The following is a 13,786-nucleotide window of genomic DNA, read 5'->3' as shown; positions in this document are numbered from 1 at the left end:
TGCTAGCAAATGGTTTGACTGGCCAGGAAAGACTCCACACATTCTTACAGGGCTCAATAGATAAGTATATTAGATTTTATAGACACAAGTAGCTCCTCAAGAAGCTTCAGAAGCCCAGAATTCTGTAATTGGCTTTCTGAGATTCAACCTTAGGCGCATTATGTATAGTTTGGGAACATACCTTACTTAAGAGCAAGTCATCTTTTTGGCATTCTTCACGTAGATGTGGATTTATGTTGTTTTACAAGTGTTCGTTTTTTCCTGCATCCAAACTCCATCACCTCCAAGTCCATTAGCATAAGTACAAAATGTTGGAGGTGGTGCCAGAGAGCAGCAGAGTTTATAGGACACCTGATGAATGGTAATGGAGGGTTCCACTGCGTTGCCATTTCATCAGCTGGTTGGAAAGATAGATATGCAGTTGATTTGGACTTTTGTGATTTATACAGGCCCACTTAGTCACTTGAGGTAACTTTGACTTTAATTAATTATAACGTTTGGGCCAAGGTAAATAATACCAGAGGACTTAACTAATGATATAATTGGAGAAAGAACTTAAAGGGATACTAACCTACTTTCCGTGGAAACCAACATATAGAAACAGAAAACCATGGAAGTTTATAAAATTTGATAAGAGACACAAGGTATGGACATGATCTCTTAGAGAAAGCAGGCAAGAAGTATGTATAGCCAACTTCTTGGAGCAAATATGACCTCCCTGCAACAAGTTTTGCACTGGAAACTAAGGGTTTCTATTTCAAGGAAAAATTGAAGTCTAGTCTGTTCTCCCACTCCTTGTTCGTGACACATGCATTTCCTTGCTAACCTTTACATAACATACTTGAGTGGTGGTTCTTTTATGGTGATTATAGTTCCCTCCCCATCATGGTTCTCCCAAGAGGTTTTTGCAGAGGTTTTAAGGTTCCCCTGTAGATTGGGCCTGGACTATTGCTAGATGTGATTTCTAGACCTACTTCCAGATTACCTGTAAGTCTGCATTTTAATTAGTCAACTCTGTCAATCCCTTTATATTTGATGGCTCTGAACAGTCTGTCCATCTGGCATTTGACCTCTGCCCTACCTAGCTATCAGTATCTTCCTGGTTTTTGCTGGACTGGCTGGTTTCATTTGTTGCTACCCTACAGTCGACTGCATCTGTGTCCACAAGTGCCTCTGTCTCACATCCTTACCATCTTCCTTGAACTCAAGATTTTAAGTGTATCTTCCAGGCCCAGATTAGTTTTATGTCTACCCTTCACTTTTTCATAAGCTTGACATCCTAGACCCTGTGCACATCCCATAATCCCAACTGATAAGATGCCTAACATGACTTTGATTTCAAGTGTTCCTAAATTGAAGCAGCAGAGCTGGCAACAAATAAATGTTTTGATATTTAAAACAACAAAAAGACACTATCTTTTACTCGTCAGATTGGTAAAAATATTTTAAATTTGAGTGTAAAAAGTGTTGGCAGTTTTATGGAGGAAAGAGATTCTTTTTTTTTAAACAATTTTATTGAGATATAATTTACATTCTAAAAAGTTCACCCATTGGAAGTATATGGATCAGTGGTTTTTTAGTACACACATAGAGTTGTGCAACCATGACCACAATCTAAATTTAGATCACTTCATCACCTCAAAAGATACCCCATGCCCATTTTCAGTCATTTCCCATATTCCATCCCATCCCCCCCCCCGCACAGACCCAGGCAACCATTAATCTACTTTATATCTCTGTAGATTTGCATTCCATACATGGAATCATACAATATGTGGTCTTCTGTGACAGACTTCTTTTGCTTAACACAATGCTTTCAAAGTTCACCTATTTTGTAGCATGTGTCAAGGAAGAAACTTTCTTCCTTGTTATGGCTGAATGATATTCCATTGTATAATATGTTATGTTTTGTTTATTCATTCTTCAGTTGATGGACAATTGAATTGCTTCCACTTTTTAATGACTATGCATAATACTGCTATGGATACTTTTATACAAGTTTTTGTGTAGACATAGGTTTCCATTTCTCTTGAGAATGTACCTAGTAGTAGAATTGCTGGGACAAAGGATAACTCTATGTTTAAAATTTTCAAGTATTGACAGGAGGTTTTCCAAAGTGGCTGTGCCATTTTACACTTCCTACAGCAAGAAAGAGGGTTCCAGTTTCTCCACATGCTTGCCAACATTTGTTATTTTTTTGTCTTTTTGATTATAGCCATGCTAATAGATGTGAAGTGGTGTCTCACTGTGGTTGTGATTTGCATTTCCCTAATGTCTAATCATTGATGTCGATCATCCTTCATGTGCCTGTTAGTCATTTGTATGGCTTTTTAGAGAAACATCTATTCATATCCTTTACCCAGTTTTTTCTTTTTTGGCCACACCACGAGGCATGCAGGATCTTAGTTCCCTAACCAGGAATCAAACCTGTGCCCACTGCAGTGGAAGCGTGGAGTCTTAACCACTGCACTGCCAGAGAAGTCTCGTAAGTGTTCTTTATATATTCTGCATACAAGTCTCTTTATTAGATTCATAACTTACAAATATTTTCTCACATTCTATGAGTTGACTTTTCACTTTCTTGATGATATATTTTTCAACACAGAAGTATAATCTAAGGTAGGCAATTTAAACATTTTTCCTTTGTTCCTTGTGCTTTTGGTGTCATATCTGAGAAGCCATTGCCTCACCTAAAGTCATAAAGATTACTATGTTTCATCAATAATTTTATAGTTTTAGCTTTTCTATTTAAGACTTTGATCCACTAGAGTTAATTTCTATATATATGACGTAGGAATCTAAATTTATCTTTTGCATATGGATATCCAGTTCCCAGCACCATTTCTTAAAAAGTTTATTCTTTCCCCCACTGAATTGTCTTGGCATCTTATTGAAAGATATCAAGACAATTTTTTACTTTATTTTTGGCTGTGTTGGGTCTTCGTTGCTGCGCACAGGCTTTCTCTAGTTGTGGTGAGCGGGGGCTACTCTGCGTTGCAGTGCGCAGGCTTCTCATTGCGGTGGCTCCTCTTGTTGCGGAGCACGGGCTCTAGGCACATGGGCTTCAGTAGTTGCAGCACACAGGCTCTAGGGTGCGCGGGATTCAGTAGCTGTGGCACGTGAGCTCAGTAGTTGTGACTCCCGGGCTTAGTTGCTCCGCAGCATGTGGGATCTTCCCGGACCAGCGATGGAACCCGTGTCCCCTGCATTGGTAGGCGGATTCTTTTTTTCACTGATGTGGCCTCTCCCGTTGCAGAGCACAGTCTCTGGACGCGCAGGCTCAGCGGCCATGGCTCAAGGGCCTAAACCGCTCTGCAGCATGTGGGATCTTCCCGGACCGGGGCACGAACCCATGTCCCCTGCATCGGCAGGCGGACTCTCAACCACTGTGCCACCAGGGAAGCCCGGCAGGCGGATTCTTAATCACTGTGCCAACAGGGAGTCCCGGGAAAGAGATTCTTATATACTGCTGGCAGTGGTACAAATTGGTGCAGTATATGGAGGAAATTTTGACAATATCCATTAAAATCTTTTAATGCACGAATCCAAAACCCTAGGAATTCTTTTACTAGGTGGCTGTAGTCTGGAAAAAACACTTGCACATCTTTACAAAGAGGCAAATATAGGAATGGTTTTGTATTAGTGAAAAGTATTTGTAATAGTCAATAATTGAAAGTTTCCATCATTAGGAAAATACCTAAATTAACTATTTTATATCCACACTATCAAGTACAATGCAGCAGGGGGACGAAACAGATTAAAGAATGGCATGCACCATATATTAGAATTTATAAAGAAAAAAGGAATAAACATATCATAAAACACACACACAAACATAAATATAATACAAACGTACATAAAAATACAATATATAAAAATATATAATTATATATACATATTTATATGTTTATATAATATATAAACACATAAATATACATATTTATAATATATACATGTATGTACACACATATACAAACATATATATATATATGGTCTATGAATCTAAACTTCTATATACAAATGCCTAGAAAGTGTTTGGAAGAATACACAAGTTTATAGCAATAATTATTTTTAGAAAGGGACTAGTCAAAGGGAACTATTCCATTTTTCTAAATTACTTTATTTTTTATGAATAAAAATATTCATATACTGCTTCTGTGACTGAGATTACTAATAAAAAGAATAGTTATTAAACATACTCCCCCCTTTCCCCCTAATACAAGCCAAATGTCCTGAAAGAAATTTGAATTTTCAAGGAAGTTTTCAGGTAAAGTAGAACTCATTCTATTGAAACCTGGTATAAAGCCATATTTAGATTAAGTTATTGTGATAAAATATTAAAAATGGGACACTTTTCTCAGTTTTGGCTGAGGCAATAAATATCCAGAATAAAATAACGTGTTGGAAGTATTTTTATATTCCAAAGTGAGGCACTGAGCCAAATATACAAGAATTGCAAAGGAAATGATCAAAAACCCGTTTATCAACCTATTGCCCATATTTCTCAAGATTATAAATGTTTTAAAACTGGAGTGAAAGAGTAGAAATTAGGGCATCCCTGGTGGCGCAGTGTTTGGGAGTCTGCCTGCCAATGAGGGGGACACGGGTTCGCGCCCCGGTCCGGGAGGATCCCACATGTCGCGGAGGGGCTGGGTGCGTGGGCCGTGGCCGCTGTGCCTGCACGACCGGAGCCTGTGCTCCACCGCCAGAGAGGCCACAGCGGTGAGTGGCCCGCATACCGAAAAAAAAAAAGAGTAGAAATTAGAGATAATTTCTTTAAAAAGAACTGGCAGTAAGCTGTGTGTCAGACCACTACCATCATTCTCCATTTCCACTCCCTAATGAAAGTTTAAAGCAGACCACATTCCAGCCCATAATGTGCCTTCTGGCACTTGAGAGATACAGTGGATTTATGTTTGAATCACACCTGAAAATTCGAAAGAATGACATATGGCTGAAGCAGTCTGGTGCCAACAGAGTAGAGGGAAGTGTTATATTTGTACTTCCTTCCACATATATAAAAATTCATGTATATGACCAAATGGAGACAGAGCACATGTTTAAGAGTTTGCAGGCTTCCAGCCAGGACTTTTATGAAGAGAATTAATTGGAGGGACTATGGAACCCCAATAAAGAGTATTTTAAGGACACTATTCTTAGACCTCAGAAAAGCACACAGCAAAGGAGTAACTGAAGACAGTCAGCTGGAAAGTGTATCATCAGTGTCAAAGAAATGCAGATGAGAGATTCCCTAGTGACAGCATGTCTCTAAAGAACCCACAAAGCATCCTATGCCTCCTTCCAAAGTTAGAAATCCTTTATGTTGCTTACAAGAATTCATTCAAAGCCTTTATTGTTCCTTCCTTTTCTTCCCTCCCTGCTTTGACTTTGGCAGAGCAGAGGCAGCCTAGCCAGAGGAGGAGAGGAGACATGCAGCATGGGGGAATACAGAAGACAACAGTAAGCCCTTTCACTCTGCAGCTTCCAAATCTACATTACCTCTCAGAAGAGGGGAAAAGTCTTAACTGTAAGTGAAGTTAGGAGTTTCAATTATAATGCTGGGATGGCCGTATTAATTACTGGACTAAGACAGTTTGGGAGACTATTTAAGAGAGAGCAGATAAGCCTTTCTGAAGTTTCACCACTTCCCAAACTAGCTACACAGAATGAGTTTTAAAGGCATTGTAGGAAAAAGATCAAGATGCTGTTTAATTGCACCCTACTAGTTCTGCTCTTCAAACATATCAGTTATAGCATAATTAAATATTAAACATCAGTGAGGCAACTGAATGTAATTCTGACAGCTTTTAGCATCAAAATAGACAATTGAATTTTTTAAATTTTTGCTTATATATTGTACAGGTATAGTGGCTAATATATTCTGTGTTTGCTCTCTTCATTATCAGGTTCACATATTTAATGCAGAAGTCACCTGGAGTCATCTGATACCCTGAGGTCTAAATAATTTTAGATAATATAGCCATGACCTACTTCACATAGCTAGTTAGAGAAGTTATTTGAAAGAGAATTGTTGGATTTCAAAAACCCCACCAGGCTTAGGAAATGTAGCTATGCAAGTAAACATTGTCCAAAAATTTGTCAGACTTGGAAAACGTGAGAGACAAGTAAAGTCCCATTACCAGTCATTATGATGTCTAAAACCTGGAACCTGTACACAAGGCCATCAACCATGGAATGAGTCATAACAACTAAATATCACCAAAGGAATAACAGTCATTAACTTGGAGAGTTGTTATAAAAGCATTCATAAACTGAAAAGCATATTCAAGAATTTGACAGACTCACAGATATAGAGAACAAACTAGTGGTTACCAGTGGGGAGAGGGAATGGGGGAAGGGCAAGATAGGGGTAAGGGGATTAAGTGGTACAAACTATTATGTATAAAATAAATAAGGGACTTCTCTGGTGGTGCAGTGGTTAAGAATCTGCCTGCCTGCCATGGGCTCTATCCCTGGTCTGGGAAGATCCCACATGCTGTGGAGCAACTAAGCCTGTGCTCCACAATTACTGAGCCTGCGCTCTAGAGCCTGCAAGCCACAACTACTGAGCCCTCATGCCACAACTATTGAAGCTGGCATGCTCTAGGGCCTGCATGCTGCAACTCCTGAGCCCACGTGCTGCAACTACTGAAACCCACACACCTAGAGCCCACGCTCTGCAACAAGAGAAGCTACCACAGTGAGAAGCCGGAGCACCACAAGGAAGAGTAGCCCCCACTTGCTGCAACTAGAGAAAGCCCGCATGCAGCAACAAAGACCCAACACAGCCAAAAATAAATAAAATTTTTTTAATTAATTAATTAATTAAGCTACAAGGATATATTGTACAACACAGGGAGTATAGCCAATATTTTATAGTAACTATAAATGCAGTATAACATTTTAAAAATGGTGAATCACTATGTTGTATACCTGTAACTTTATATAATATTGTGCATCAATTATACTTCCATTTAAAAAAACTTTTTTAAAGAATTTGACAAATTGAGTGTAATTTGTGTTATGATTGTTTACAAACTAAACAAGTATGTTAACAATTTTTTTAAACCTATGACTTATGGGAATCCAAAGTTGTCTGAAAAATGTTTAGAGACAGGCTAACTTTCTCATGGTCACCTTTGTCTCCAATTTCCTCTTTCCATTTGCCCTAGCTCTGTCTCACATTTTATTCAGGTATGTGAAACAGCCCCTTCCTTGATTATTTATAATTACCTACTTACATAAAGTCTAAAGGAGCCTGAATAATGATTTTTTACCAATTACTTTTACGAAGAATCTGGGGGTCATGGCTGCGGAAGAGCGTGTAGTTAATTTGCAGCAATTAGCAATGTCAAATTCAACATTAAGTATCTCCATTCCTGGGAAGCTCTTCAGCCATCTCTTTTTCAGGAAATTTCCATGGGTCTTTTAGCCAAGTCCCTAGCTTTATACCATTGTCTTCCTCTGCTCATGTTTTCTCTTTCTCATTACCATTGTAAACAAACTATTTACCTTATTATTCAGTACAATGGGGGCAGCTTCCTACCATTATTCAGATTTTTGTTGGACTCCCATAGGTGAATTCTGTCACCTTTGTTTTAGAATTTGCCGAATTTGAGAATGCTCTGTCTCTCTGGGAAGTACTCTAATTTTTAAAAATTGAAGCGCAATGAAAATTTCAGAATGTCAAGAGGTTAAGACCAGTGAAAGGAGACTATATATTTTTTGTTCTCTGTCCACTTCAATATCTATAGAATATACAGATATTCTTTGCAGTATTTTCAATACTCTGCCTAAAGAAGGAAGTCCTGGGCCATGGGAATGGCTTTGCTCCTTAGTGATTAGGGACACCCCAAAGGGAGAGAAGGCCTTCCTAGGGTAGAATTCTTGAACTGACAATGTACGGCTTTTATAATTTCCTTTTGCCTTGTGAACACATAGGAACAAGGAATTGCCTAATAACCTCCTGGAGCCATGCATATGAAAAAGAAAAATCAGAATTCCTACATTAAATGATTTTAATTAAATGATAATTAACTATCACTTATTTCTCCAGGGTGTAAGTTTGAAAATGTGTCTAAGGACATTTAGTCTACCTTGCTTTAAGCATAATTTATTAATCTTCTCTCTTCTCAAAAGAACAAAAAATATTCGTTGATTTACATGGCTATGCCAAGGGGTGCAAAACAGGGGATTGTCTGAGCATCTACTATAATAGGGTAAGAAAACTATGGCTATGTACAAGCTGCCTGTTTTTGTAAATGAACTTTTAATGGAATGCAGTCAGGTCCATTCATTTACATATTGTCTATTGCTGCTTCTATGCAACAACAGCAGAGTTGAGTAGTTGCAACAGAGATCCTATTGCCAGGCCCTCAAGATAAGAATAAACACTATCTGATTGATTGGTTCAAGATGGCGGAAAAGAAGGACTTGCGTTCACTCCCTCTTGTGAAAGCGCCGGAATCACAACTAACTCCTGAACAATCATAGACAGGAAAACACTGGAACTCACCAAAAAAGATAACTTGGGCTTCCCTGGTGGCGGAGTGGTTGGGAGTCCGCCTGCTGATGCAGGGGACGCAGGTTCGTGCCCCGGTCCGGGAGGATCCCGCATGCCACGGGGTTGCTGGGCCCGTGAGCCATGGCTGCTGAGCCTGCGCGTCCCAAGCCTGTGCTCCACAATGGGAGAGGCCCACGTATCACACACACAAAAAAAAGATACCTCACATCCAAAGACAAAGGAGAAGCCACAATGAGACAGTAGGAGGGGCGCAAACACAATAAAAGCAAATCTCATAACTGCTGGGTGGGTGACTCACAAACTGGAGAAAAATTTTACCACAGAAGTCCACCCACTGGACTGAAGGTTCTGGGCTCCATGTAAGGCTTCACAACCTGGGGGTCTGGCAAAGAGAGGAGTAGTCCCAGAGAATCAGACTTTGAAGGCTAGCAGGATTTGGTTGCAGGACTTCGATGGGACTGGGGGAAACAGAGACTCCACTCTTGGAGGGCACACACAAAGTAGTGTGCACATTGGGACCCAGGAGAAGGAGCAGTGACCCTATAGGAGACTGAACAAGACCTACCTGTTAGTGTGGGAGGATCTCCTGCAGAGCTGGGGGGCAACTGCAGGGACAAGGACAGCAGAAGTTCTGGGAGGTACTCCTTTGCATGAGTCCTCCCAGAGTCCACCACTAGCCCCACCAAAGAGCCTGTAGGCACCAGTGCTAAGTCGCCTCAGGCCAAACAACCAACAGGGAGGGAACTCAGCCCCACCTATCAGCAGACAAGCAGATTAAAGATTTACTGAGCTCTGCCCACCAGAGCAACACCCAGCTCTGCCCAGCAACAGTCCCTCCCATCAAAACTTGCACAAACCTCTTAGAAAGCCTCATCCACCAGAGGGCAGACAGCAGAAGCAAGAAGAACTTCAATTCTGAAGCCTGTGGAACGAAAACCACATTCACAGAAAGATAGACAAAATGAAAAGGCAGAGTACTATGTACCAGATGAAGGAATAAGATAAAATCACAGAAAAACAACCTAATGAAGTGGAGATAGGCAACCTTCCAGAAAAAAAATTCAGAATAATGATAGTGAAGATGATCCAGGAACTTGGAAGAAGAATGGAGGCAAAGATCGAGAAGATGCAAGAAATGTTTAACAAACACCTAGAATAATTAAACAACAAACAAACAGAGATGAACAATACAATAACTGAAATGAAAAATACACTAGAGCAAATCAATAGCAGAATAACTGAGGCAGAAGAACGGATATGTAATGTGGAAGAGAGAATGGTGGAATTCACTGCTGTGGAACAGAATAAAGAAAAAAGAATGAAAAGAAAAGAAGACAGCCTAAGAGACCTCTGGGACAAAATTAAATGCAACAACATTCGCATTAGGGGCTCAGAAGGAGAAGAGAGAGAAAGGACCCGAGAAAACATTTGAAGAGATTATAGTCGAAAACTTCCCTAACATGGGAAAGGAAACAGCCACCCAAGTCCAGGAAGCAGAGAGTTCAGGCAGGATAAACCCAAAGAGAAACATGCCAAGACACATAGTAATCAAGCTGACAAACATTAAAGACAAGGAAAAATTATTAAAAGCAACAAAGGAAAAATGACAAATAACATACAAGGGAAGTCCCATAAGGTTAACAGCTGATTTCTCAGCAGAAACTCTACAAGCCAGGTGGGAGTGGCACTATATATTAAAAATGATGAAAGGGAAGAACCTACAGCTAAGATTACTCTACCTGGCAAGGATCTCATTCAGATTTGACAGAGAAATCAAAAGCTTTACAGACAAGCAAAAGCTGAGAGAATTGGCACCACCAAACCGCTCTACAACAAATGCTAAAGGAACTTCTCTAAGAGGGAAACACAAGAGAAGAAAAGACCTACAATAACAAACCCAAAACAATTAAGAAAATGGTAATAGGAACATACATATCGATAATTACATTAAATGTGAATGGATTAAATGTTCCAACCAAAAGACACAGGCTCACTGAATGGATACAAAAACAAGACCCATGTATATGCTGTCTACAAGAGACCCACATCAGACCTAGGGACACATACAAACTGAAAGTGAGGGAATGGAAGAAGATATTCCATGAAAATGGAAATCAAAAGAAAGCTGGAGTAGCAATACTCATATCAGATAAAATAGACTTTAAAATAAAGAATGTAACAAGAGACAAGGAAGGACACTACATAATGATCAGGCATCAATCCAAGAAAAAGATATTACAATTATAAATATATATGCACCCAACATAGGAGCACCTCAATACATAAGGCAAATGCTAACAGCTATAAAAGAGGAAATCGACAGTAACACAATAATAGTGGGGGACTTTAACACCTCACTTACGCCAATGGACAGATCATCCTAACAGAAAATTAATAAGGAAACACAAGCTTTAAATGACACAATAGACCAGATAGATCAAATTGATATTTATAGGACATTCCTTCTGAAATCAGCAGATTACACTTTCTTCTCAAGTGCACAAGGAAAATTCTCCAGGATAGATCACATCTTGGGTAACAAATCAAGCCTGGGTACATTTAAGAAAATTGAAATCATATCAAGATCTTCTCTGACCACAACCCTATGAGATTAGAAATCAATTACAGGGAAAATAAAACATAAAAAACACAAACACATGTAAGTTACACAATACATTACTAAATAACCAATAGATCACTGAAGAATTCAAAGAGGAAATCAAAAAATATCTAGAGACATACGACAATGAAAACACAAAGTGCCAAAACCTATGGGACACAGCAAATGCAGTTCTAAGAGGGAAGTTTATGGCAACACAATCCTACCTCAAGAAACAAGAAACATCTCAAACACTCTAACCTTACACCTAAAGGAACTAGAGAAAGAGGAACAAACAAAACCCAGAGTTAGTAGAAGGAAAGAAATCATAAAGATCAGAAATAAATGAAATAGAAACAAAGAAAACAATAGCAAAGATCAATAAAACTAAAAGCTGGTTCTTTGAGAAGATAAACAAAATTGATAAACCTTTAGCCAGACTCATCAAGAAAAAGAGGGAGAGGACTCAAATCAATAATATTAGAAATGAAAAAGGAGAAGTTACAATGGACACTGCAAATACAAAACATCATAAGAGACTACTACAAGCAACTCTATGCCAATAAAATGGACAACCCGGAAGAAATGGACAAATTCTTAGAGAGTCATAACCTTCCAAGACTGAACCAGGAAAAAAAAGAAAATATGAACAGACCAATCACAGGTAATGAAATTGAAACTGTGACTAAAAATCTTCTAGCAAACAAAAGTCCAGGACCAGACATCTTTACAGGTGAATTCTACCAAACATTTAGGGAAGAGGTAACACCCACCCTTCTCAAACTCTTCCACAAAATTTCAGAGGAAGGAACACTCCCAAACTCATTCTACAGGGCCACCATCACCGTGATACCAATACCAGACAAAGATACTACAAAAAAAGAAATTACAGACCACTATCACTGATGAATATAGATGCAAAAATCCTCAACAAAATACTAGCAAACAAATCTAACAACACACTAAAAGGATCATACACAATGATCAAGTGAGATTTATCCCAGGGATGCAAAGATTCTTCAATATACGCAAATCAATCAATGTGATACACCATATTAACAAATTGAAGAATAAACACCATATGCTCGACTCAATAGATGCAGAAAAAGCTTCTGACAAAATTCAACCCCCATTTATGATCAAAACTCTCCAAAAAGTGGGCATAGACAGAACCTACCTCAACATAATAAAGGCCATATATGACAAAACCACAGCAAACATCATTCTTAATGGCGAAAAACTGAAAGGATTTCCTCTAAGTTCAGGAACAAGACAAGGATGTCCATTCTCACCATTATTATTCAACACAGTTTTGGAAGTCCTAGCCACAGCAAACAGAGAGAAAAAGAAATACAAGAACACAAATTGGAAAAGAAGAAGTAAAACTGTCACTGTTTGCAGGTGACATGATACTATACATAGAGAATCCTAAAGATGCCACCAGAAAACTACTAGAGCTAGTCAATGAATTTGGTAAAGTTGCATGATACAAAATGAATGCACAGAAATCTCTTGCATTCCTATACACTAACAATGGAAAATCAGAAAGAGAAATTAAGGAAACAATCCCATTTACCACTGCAACAAAAAGAATAAAATACCTAGGAATAAACCTACCTAAGGAGGTAAAAGACTTTTACTCAAAAAACTATAAGACACTGATGAAAGAAATCAAAGATGACACAAACAGATGGAGAGATATACCATGTTCTTGGATTGGAAGAATCAATATTGTGAAAATGACTATACTATCCAAAGCAATCTACAGATTCAGTGCAATCCCTATTAAATTACCAATGGCATTTTTTACAGAACTAGAACCAAAAATCTTAAAACTTGCATGGAGACACAAAAGACCCCAAATAGCCAACACAATCTTGAGGGAAAAAAACGGAGCTGGAGGAGTCAGGCTCCCTCACTTCAGACAGCTACAAAACTACAGTAATCAAGACAATATGGTACTGGCACAAAAACAGAAATATAGATCAATGGAACAGGATAGAAAGCCCACAGATAAACCCTTGCACCTATGTTCAACTAATTTATGACAAAGGAGGCAGGATATACAATGGAGAAAAGACAACCTCTTCAATAAGTGGTGCTGGGAAAACTGGACAGCTACATGTAAAAGAATTAAATTAGAACACTCCCTAACACCATACACAAAAATAAACTAAAAATGGATTAAAGACCTAAATGTAAGACCAGGCACTATAAAGCTCTTAGAGGTAAATATAGGAAGAACACTCTTCGACATAAATCACAGCAAGATCTTTTTTGACCCACCTCCTAGAGTAATTGAAATAAAAACAAAAATAAACAAATGGGACCTAATGAAACTTAAAAGCTTTCCCACAGCAAAGGAAACTATAAACAAGATGAAAAGACAACCCTCAGAATGGGAGAAAGTATTTGCAAACGAATCAATGGACAAAGGATTATTAATCTCCAAAATATATAAACAGCTCATGCAGCTCCATATTAAAGAAAACACCCAATCAAAATCAGGCAGAAGAACTAAATAGACATTTCTCCAAAGACAACATACAGATGGCTAAGAGGCATATAAAATGCTGCTCCACATCACTAATTATTAGAGAAATGCGAATCAAAACTACAATGAGGTATCACCTCACATCTGTTAGAATGGTCATCATCAAAAA

The sequence above is a fragment of the Leucopleurus acutus genome, assembly GCF_964270905.1.
Source record: "Leucopleurus acutus genome assembly, chromosome: 3".
NCBI classification, from domain to species: Eukaryota; Metazoa; Chordata; class Mammalia; order Artiodactyla; family Delphinidae; genus Leucopleurus; species Leucopleurus acutus.
Note: the sequence above shows the minus strand (reverse complement) of the source record.